General features: G+C 46.6%; 1 pseudogene; it reads left to right on the forward strand.

Annotated features, from left to right (window-relative positions):
- Positions 1-31: 31 nt before the first annotated feature.
- LOC135539209 (lebercilin-like) lies at positions 32-3,034 on the forward strand (annotated as a pseudogene).
- Positions 3,035-8,342: the final 5,308 nt, after the last annotated feature.

The following is an 8,342-nucleotide window of genomic DNA, read 5'->3' on the forward strand; positions in this document are numbered from 1 at the left end:
CTGAACCATATTTCTCTCTTTCTTTCTCTCTCTCTACACAGGCTGGGAAAAAGAGGAGGAGGAGAGTAAGAGGCTGATCCATAAGGAGGAAGAGAACAGGAAGAGGCGTGGCCAAGTCAAGGAAGAGGTTGCGAGGCGGAACCAAGAGGCGCTAGCCAGTCAGGAAGTGGCGGAGGCAGAGCGTCGCAGGAAGGAGCAACTATTGGCAAAGTTGAGGGAAATTGACAAGCAGAACGAGCCACCCCAGAACGCTGGGCTGTTCTACGAGGTTGACCCAGAACCCCTGGAGTCTAGCTCAGGTTCCACTGCACGTTCTCCTCCACGGCTCTCCGACTCACGGAACCAGAACCCTTCCATCTTCAGCTTCACTGAGCCGGAGGAGATGGGCGGTCTGCGTGGGGAGCGGGGAGCAAGGAGGGGGGCACGTCAGGGCGAGGCGGGGCAGAGAGTGGTTTGGGTCCAGGAGCGGGGACTGGGAGGAGGGGGATGAGGGCTCAGAACTCAAGCGAGGACCTGACTTTCGGTAGCTACGCCCCGTCCTTTGGACGGCCGGCCCCACGAGGGGGTACAGGCTTCCCAACCCCACCCCCGCCCTCGACTCTGGACGCTCTGCTGGGTCGGTCAGAGAGAGAGGAGAGAGGAGGCCTAGGACCAGGCCCGGGAAAGGAGAGGAAGTCTACTTTGTTGCAGCAGCTCTTTGGGCCCCCATCCAGCCCCTCCCCGGTCTCCGACAGCCCCCCAGACATCCTCTTTAACCCTCCCACTTCCACCCTCACCGGGCCCCGCAGCTGCAGAGAGGGCTTTTTCCCCTTTGAGCCTAGGGCCCCAACAGGCCCCCTCGGACCCTTCCTTTCCTCCCTCCACGTGACCGAGAGCAGGCCGGCCGTACGAGCCGTTGCTTCCTTCGACGACGACATCGAGGAACTCAAACTTTGATCAAATCACTTTTTTAAATTATTTTTATTATTCGTCTGTTGAGTAGGAACTCGCGGTCTGATTAGTCAACGAAAGAGGAAGTGACACTTGGTTTGGCCGTTGAGGCTGTTAATCACTATACTAAGGGGGGACCCGGTGGTTAGGTTTTCACAGGGTTTTAAAAGCACTAAGTCGTATTTGTTCTGCTATCAGATCAATCTCAGCCTGGTTATGGACTGTTTAATGTGATAGATCAATGTCTGTCAGTGTGTGTATGTTGCTCAGGGGAGTCTGTAAAATCAGAGAAGAATAGCAGCATTTCCAGACAGACTCAAATGGTGCCCTAATGAAGACCGCTTTGACGTTGAATGATGCACAGATGAAGCAGCTGTAATGTTGACAGCTTTGTTAACGTTGGTTATTGAATTGTTGCATCATGGATACTTTTGTATATACAAAAGTATGTGGACACCCCTTCAAATTAGTGGATTTCACTGTTTCAGCCACACCTGTTGCTGCCAGATGTATAAAATTGAGCACACAGCAATGCAATCTTCATAGACAAACATTGTCAGTAGAATGGGCCTTACTGAAGAGCACAGTGACTTTCAACATGGCACCGTCATAGGATGACACCTTTCCAACAAGTCAGTTCGTCAAATTTCTGCCCTGCGAGAGCTGCCCCGGGTCAACTGTAAGTGCTGTTATTGTGAAGTGGAAACGTCTAGGAGCAACAACGGCTCAGCCGTGAAGTGGCAGGCCACACAAGCTCACAGAACGGGACCGCCGAGTGCTGAAGTGCGTAGCGCGTTAAAATCGTCCGTTGCAAAACTCACTACTGAGTTCCAAACTGCCTCTGGAAGCAACGTCAGCACAGTAATTGTTAGTCGGGACCTTTAAGTAATGGGTTTCCATGGATGAGCAGCCACACACAAGCCTAATATCACTATGCGCAATGCCAAGCGTCGGCTGGAGTAAAGCTCGCCGCCATTGGACTCTGGAGCAGTGGAAACGAATCACGTTTCACCATCTGGCAGCGTGACGGATGAATCTGGGTTTAGCAGATGCCAGGAAAACGCTACCTGCCCCAATGCATACAGACAACTGTAAAGTTTGGTGGAGGAGGAATAATGGTCTGGGGATGTTTTTCATGGTTCGGGCCTCTTAGTTCCAGTGAAGGGAAATCTTAACGCCACAACATACAATGACATTCTAGATGATTCTGTGCTTCCAACTTTGTGGCAACAGTTTGGGGAAGGCCCTTTCCTGTTTCAGCATGACAGTGCCCCCGTGCACAAAGCTAGATCTATACAGAAATGGTTTGTCGAGATTGGTGTGGAAGAACTTGACTGGCCTGCACAGAGCCCTGACCTCAACCCCATCGAACACCTTTGGGATGAATTGGAATGCCGACTTCGAGTCAGTCCTAATTGCCCAACATCAGTGCCCGAATGGAAGCAAGTCCCGGGAGCAATGTTCCAACATCTAGTGGAAAGCCTTCCCAGAAGAGTGGAGGCTGTTATAGCAGCAATGTCCCAACATCTAGTGGAAAGCCTTCCCAGAATAGTGGAGGCTGTTATAGCAGCAATGTCCCAACATCTAGTGGAAAGTCTTCCCAGAAGAGTGGAGGCTGTTATAGCAGCAATGTCCCAACATCTAGTGGAAAGCCTTCCCAGAAGAGTGGAGACTGTTATAGCAGCAATGTCCCAACATCTAGTGGAAAGCCTTCCCAGAATAGTGGAGGCTGTTATAGCAGCAATGTCCCAACATCTAGTGGAAAGTCTTCCCAGAAGAGTGGAGGCTGTTATAGCAGCAATGTCCCAACATCTAGTGGAAAGCCTTCCCAGAAGAGTGGAGACTGTTATAGCAGCAATGTCCCAACATCTAGTGGAAAGCCTTCCCAGAAGAGTGGAGGCTGTTATAGCAGCAATGTCCCAACATCTAGTGGAAAGCCTTCCCAGAAGAGTGGAGGCTGTTATAGCAGCAATGTCCCAACATCTAGTGGAAAGCCTTCCCAGAAGAGTGGAGGCTGTTATAGCAGCAATGTCCCAACATCTAGTGGAAAGCCTTCCCAGAAGAGTGGAGGGTGTTATAGCAGCAATATTCCAACATCTAGTGGAAAGCCTTCCCAGAAGAGTGGAGGGTGTTATAGCAGCAATGTTCCAGCAATGGAAAGTTCCCAGCTGTTATCAATGTTCCAGCATCTAGTGGAAAGCCTTCCCTGAAGAGTGGAGGCTGTTATAGCAGCAATGTTCCAACATCTAGTGGAAAGCCTTCCCAGAAGAGTGGAGGCTGTTATAGCAGCAATGTCCCAACATCTAGTGGAAAGCCTTCCCAGAAGAGTGGAGGCTGTTATAGCAGCAATGTTCCAACATCTAGTGGAAAGTCTTCCCAGAAGAGTGGAGAATGTTATAGCAGCTAACGGGGGACCAAATCCATATTAATACCCATGATTTTGGAATGAGATGTTGGACAAGCAGGTGTCCACATACTTTTGGTCATGTAGTGTAGCTTGAGTGTACGGCTATTACTTTTATTTTGAAGTGTGCATCAAATGGCACCTTTTTTCCCACATATAGTGCACTACTTTTAACCAGCCCATCGAGCTCTGGCCAAAGTAGTGCACTATATAGGGAATAGGGCTCTGGCCAAAGTAGTGCACTATATAGGGAATAGGGCTCTGGTCTATAGTAGTGCACTATATAGGGAATAGGGCTCTGGTCTATAGTAGTGCACTATATAGGGAATAGGGCTCTGGCCAAAGTAGTGCACTATATAGGGAATAGGGCTCTGGCCAAAGTAGTGCACTATATAGGGAATAGGGCTCTGGCCAAAGTAGTGCACTATATAGGGAATAGGGCTCTGGCCAAAGTAGTGCACTATATAGGGAATAGGGTGCCATTTGGGACTACCTAAGTTGGAGCCCTGAAAGGGCCAAAGGGTACAGTCCTGTTTGGCAGTTTGGTTTCAAACTTATAGACTCTTTTAATTTGCTCTTAACCCTCCTTAAGTCAATTACCCCGCCCTGCGGAAATCGAATTAGCATAATACAAAAATCACCATTAAAAAAAACCTGTCTGTTAATGCTAGAGATATATCTGGGTGGCCGAGCTAATAGCGCTGTTCGTCAGACCAGGAGACACCCTGAAAACCTGTCTGTTAATGCTAGAGATATATCTGGGTGGCCGAGCTAATAGCGGTGTTGGTCAGACCAGGAGACACCCTGAAAACCTGTCTGTTAATGCTAGAGATATATCTGGGTGGCCGAGCTAATAGCGGTGTTGGTCAGACCAGGAGACACCCTGAAAACCTGTCTGTTAATGCTAGAGATATATCTGGGTGGCCGAGCTAATAGCGGTGTTGGTCAGACCAGGAGACACCCTGAAAACCTGTCTGTTAATGCTAGAGATATATCTGGGTGGCCGAGCTAATAGCGGTGTTGGTCAGACCAGGAGACACCCTGAAAACCTGTCTGTTAATGCTAGAGATATATCTGGGTGGCCGAGCTAATAGCGGTGTTGGTCAGACCAGGAGACACCCTGAAAACCTGTCTGTTAATGCTAGAGATATATCTGGGTGGCCGAGCTAATAGCGGTGTTGGTCAGACTAGGAGACACCCTGAAAACCTGTCTGTTAATGCTAGAGATATATCTGGGTGGCCGAGCTAATAGCGGTGTTGGTCAGACCAGGAGACACCCTGAAAACCTGTCTGTTAATGCTAGAGATATATCTGGGTGGCCGAGCTAATAGCGGTGTTGGTCAGACCAGGAAACACCCTGAAAACCTGTCTGTTAATGCTAGAGATATATCTGGGTGGCCGAGCTAATAGCGGTGTTGGTCAGACCAGGAGACACCCTGAAAACCTGTCTGTTAATGCTAGAGATATATCTGGGTGGCCGAGCTAATAGCGGTGTTGGTCAGACCAGGAGACACCCTGAAAACCTGTCTGTTAATGCTAGAGACACCCTGAAAACCTGTCTGTTAATGCTAGAGATATATCTGGGTGGCCGAGCTAATAGCGGTGTTGGTCAGACCAGGAGACACCCTGAAAACCTGTCTGTTAATGCTAGAGATATATCTGGGTGGCCGAGCTAATAGCGGTGTTGGTCAGACCAGGAGACACCCTGAAAACCTGTCTGTTAATGCTAGAGATATATCTGGGTGGCCGAGCTAATAGCGGTGTTGGTCAGACCAGGAGACACCCTGAAAACCTGTCTGTTAATGCTAGAGATATATCTGGGTGGCCGAGCTAATAGCGGTGTTGGTCAGACCAGGAGACACCCTGAAAACCTGTCTGTTAATGCTAGAGATATATCTGGGTGGCCGAGCTAATAGCGGTGTTGGTCAGACCAGGAGACACCCTGAAAACCTGTCTTTCACTAAAAATCTGTGGCCGAGCTAATAGCGGTGTTGGTCAGATATGACCCCTCTGTGGGAAGGTGAGTCTGTTCTCAGACTAGGAGACACCCTGAAAACGTGTTAATAGAGATATACGTTAGCGGTGTTGGTCAGACTAGGACACCCTGAAAACCTGTCTGTTAATGGAGTTAAATATGTGTCAGAAGGAGTAAAATAGTTTCCTGATCTTATCTGGGTATATCTCTGGTATAAGACAGACACTTGTTAATGCTAGAGCTATCTGGATGTTTCATGTGTGAATCTGATATGAAAACCTGTCTGTTAATATAGAGATTATAGTCAATTCTGGGTCTAATAGCAGTAAGGCCAAATGTCTGTTTCTAGAGATAATTTTAAATAAATATTTTGTTATACATAGGTATGACCCCTTAAAACTGTTAATTGCATATGTTAGCTTAGTAGAAGGAGACCCCCCTGTCTTCTCAGTCTTAAACTCTAATAGCAGTGGTCTCTCAATCGATCACGTTTCTCAATGTTGCATTGCTCTAGGACACCCAAGGGGTTAAATATTTCTAGTTTCTGATCTCAATCATTTATAAGACGATCACCAAGGCATTTCTAGTGAATCTGATATTCAAAGCGCTTCAATGTTTATAGCATTTGGGCTAATCGATCTCCAAATGTAATGTTTCATCATTTTTCTATTTTGTCGATCAACTTAAAAAGGCATTTCTAGTAGAACACTTAAAAAAGCAGTTCACCAATCGATCACCAAGGCATTTCTAGTCGATCTCCAAGGCATTTCTAGTCGATCACCAAGGCATTTCTAGTCGATCTCCAAGGCATTTCTAGTCGATCACCAAGGCATTTCTAGTCGATCTCCAAGGCATTTCTAGTCGATCTCCAAGGCATTTCTAGTCGGAACATCCAAGGCATTTCTAGTCGATCACCAAGGCATTTCTAGTCGAACTCCAAGGCATTTCTAGTCGATCACCAAGGCGTTTCTAGTCGAGGCGTTTCACCAAGGCATTTCTAGTCGATCTCCAAGGCATTTCTAGTCGATCACCAAGGCATTTCTAGTCGATCTCCAAGGCATTTCTAGTCGATCAAGGCATTTCTAGTCGATCTCCAAGGCATTTCTAGTCGAACACCAAGGCATTTCTAGTCGATCTCCAAGGCATTTCTAGTCGATCTCCAAGGCATTTCTAGTCGATCTCCAAGGCATTTCTAGTCGATCTCCAAGGCATTTCTGTATAAAAGACCCAACTATAAAGCCTTGTGTTCCTATGTTTTTATATCAGTCTCGGGCTGTTGGTGGTGCAGGCAGCGGCCCTGCGCGCCGTGTGGACAAACTGTTGCCATTTCATGTGTCAGACGGTACCATCTCTGTCTTCCTGGTGGGCCTGGTGATGAAATCAAGTGCACTATGCTCCCGCTGGCCAATCAGATGGCTCAGATGACCGAGTCTGCAATAACGTAGCAGGCATAGAAGAAAGCTACAGCGAAGATGATACTGAGAGATTTCTAATTGTTTAAAACCATGACTAGAGAGAGACTGTCAACGAATGCAGCGAAGAGCTGCTGTTTTTATGAGTGAGTTCATGTTTAAGGTCTTACTCAGCACTGTCAACACTTTGTATTCAACACTTTTATAAACCATTAAATGCACGTTGTTCCTATTTCCACTCAGCGCTACAACCAGCACTGCAGCTCTAATGAATGAGGAGGAAAGTGGATCTACAGGCGTTGTTGTTATTATCAGCGGCTTGGGTCTCTTTTAATATCAAGGAATATTTCTCTGTTCGTAGGAGTAACAACATGAATTTGTGTACGAGGCAGAACTAGTGCGATTTCGAGTTTCGCCATCAGCTGGAAGACGGTGTACCTTTCGGGTCAGTGTCAGTGGAGGAAAGGGAGAGAGAGGAGGGATGTTGAGAGACGGACCCTCAGTCTGCTGCTCTCTCCCTCCGCTGAGACAGACCGTCAGATGCAGGCACCATCAGCCCAGTAAAATAAAAAGCAAATTATTTAAATATACTGTGTCAGCTGTGCCTCAGAAGTAACACAACAATGGATCTATTACCGGTGTGATCATATAGCCTACCTCAAATGTTGAAATATAATAATTTTTTTAAATGTCCGTCACAACAATGCATTGACATGTATATTCAAGCAAAGCCAATGTGTGGTGATAATGTATTGGTCCTATAGCTTACTGCACAAACCTCATTACTACAGAACTGTTTTTAATTGGTTAATGTTGCATAGGCTTACATTTGTTTATGTCATGTTAAGAAAAAATCAGAGCGGTAGATCTCGGCTTGCATTTTGACTCAGAAAGTGATCTTGACTTAGATAAGGTTGGTGACCACTGCTGTACAGGGTTAACGTTCCTCTGTGTGTGTGTGTGTGTGTGTGTGTGTGTGTGTGTGTGTGTGTGTGTGTGTGTGTGTGTGTGATGGGTTCATCAGGTCTGTTCATCGTTGCCAAAATGGCACCCTATTCCCAATAACAACGGTTCTCAAACTTTTTGTGTCCGTGGACCCCTTTTGTGATAGTACATGTATCAGGGACCACCTCAGAATCAGAACCCAACTCCAGTCAGTTAACATGAGCATACAAGGAGTTTGACAATTGTGCAAGTTCTCCCACTTGATGAGAGAGGCCTGTACTTTTCATCATAGGTACACTTCAACTATGACAGACAAAATGAGAACAAAAATCCAGAAAATCACATTGTACGATTTTTTATGAATTTATTTGCAAATTATGGTGGAAAATAAGTATTTGGTCACCTACAAACAAGCAAGATTTCTGGCTCTCACAGACCTGTATTAATGGCACCTGTTTGAACTTGTTATCAGTATAAAAGACACCTGTCCACAACCTCAAACAGTCACACTCCAAACTCCACTATGGCCAAGACCAAAGAGCTGTCAAAGGACACCAGAAACAAAATTGTAGACCTGCACCAGGCTGGGAATACTGAATCTGCAATAGGTAAGCAGCTTGGTGGTGAGATGGTACAACTGCAAGAACGTGTGTTGCAATAAAAAACAACACGATAC

The sequence above is a fragment of the Oncorhynchus masou genome, unplaced genomic scaffold (assembly GCF_036934945.1).
Source record: "Oncorhynchus masou masou isolate Uvic2021 unplaced genomic scaffold, UVic_Omas_1.1 unplaced_scaffold_2175, whole genome shotgun sequence".
Taxonomy (NCBI): domain Eukaryota; kingdom Metazoa; phylum Chordata; class Actinopteri; order Salmoniformes; family Salmonidae; genus Oncorhynchus; species Oncorhynchus masou.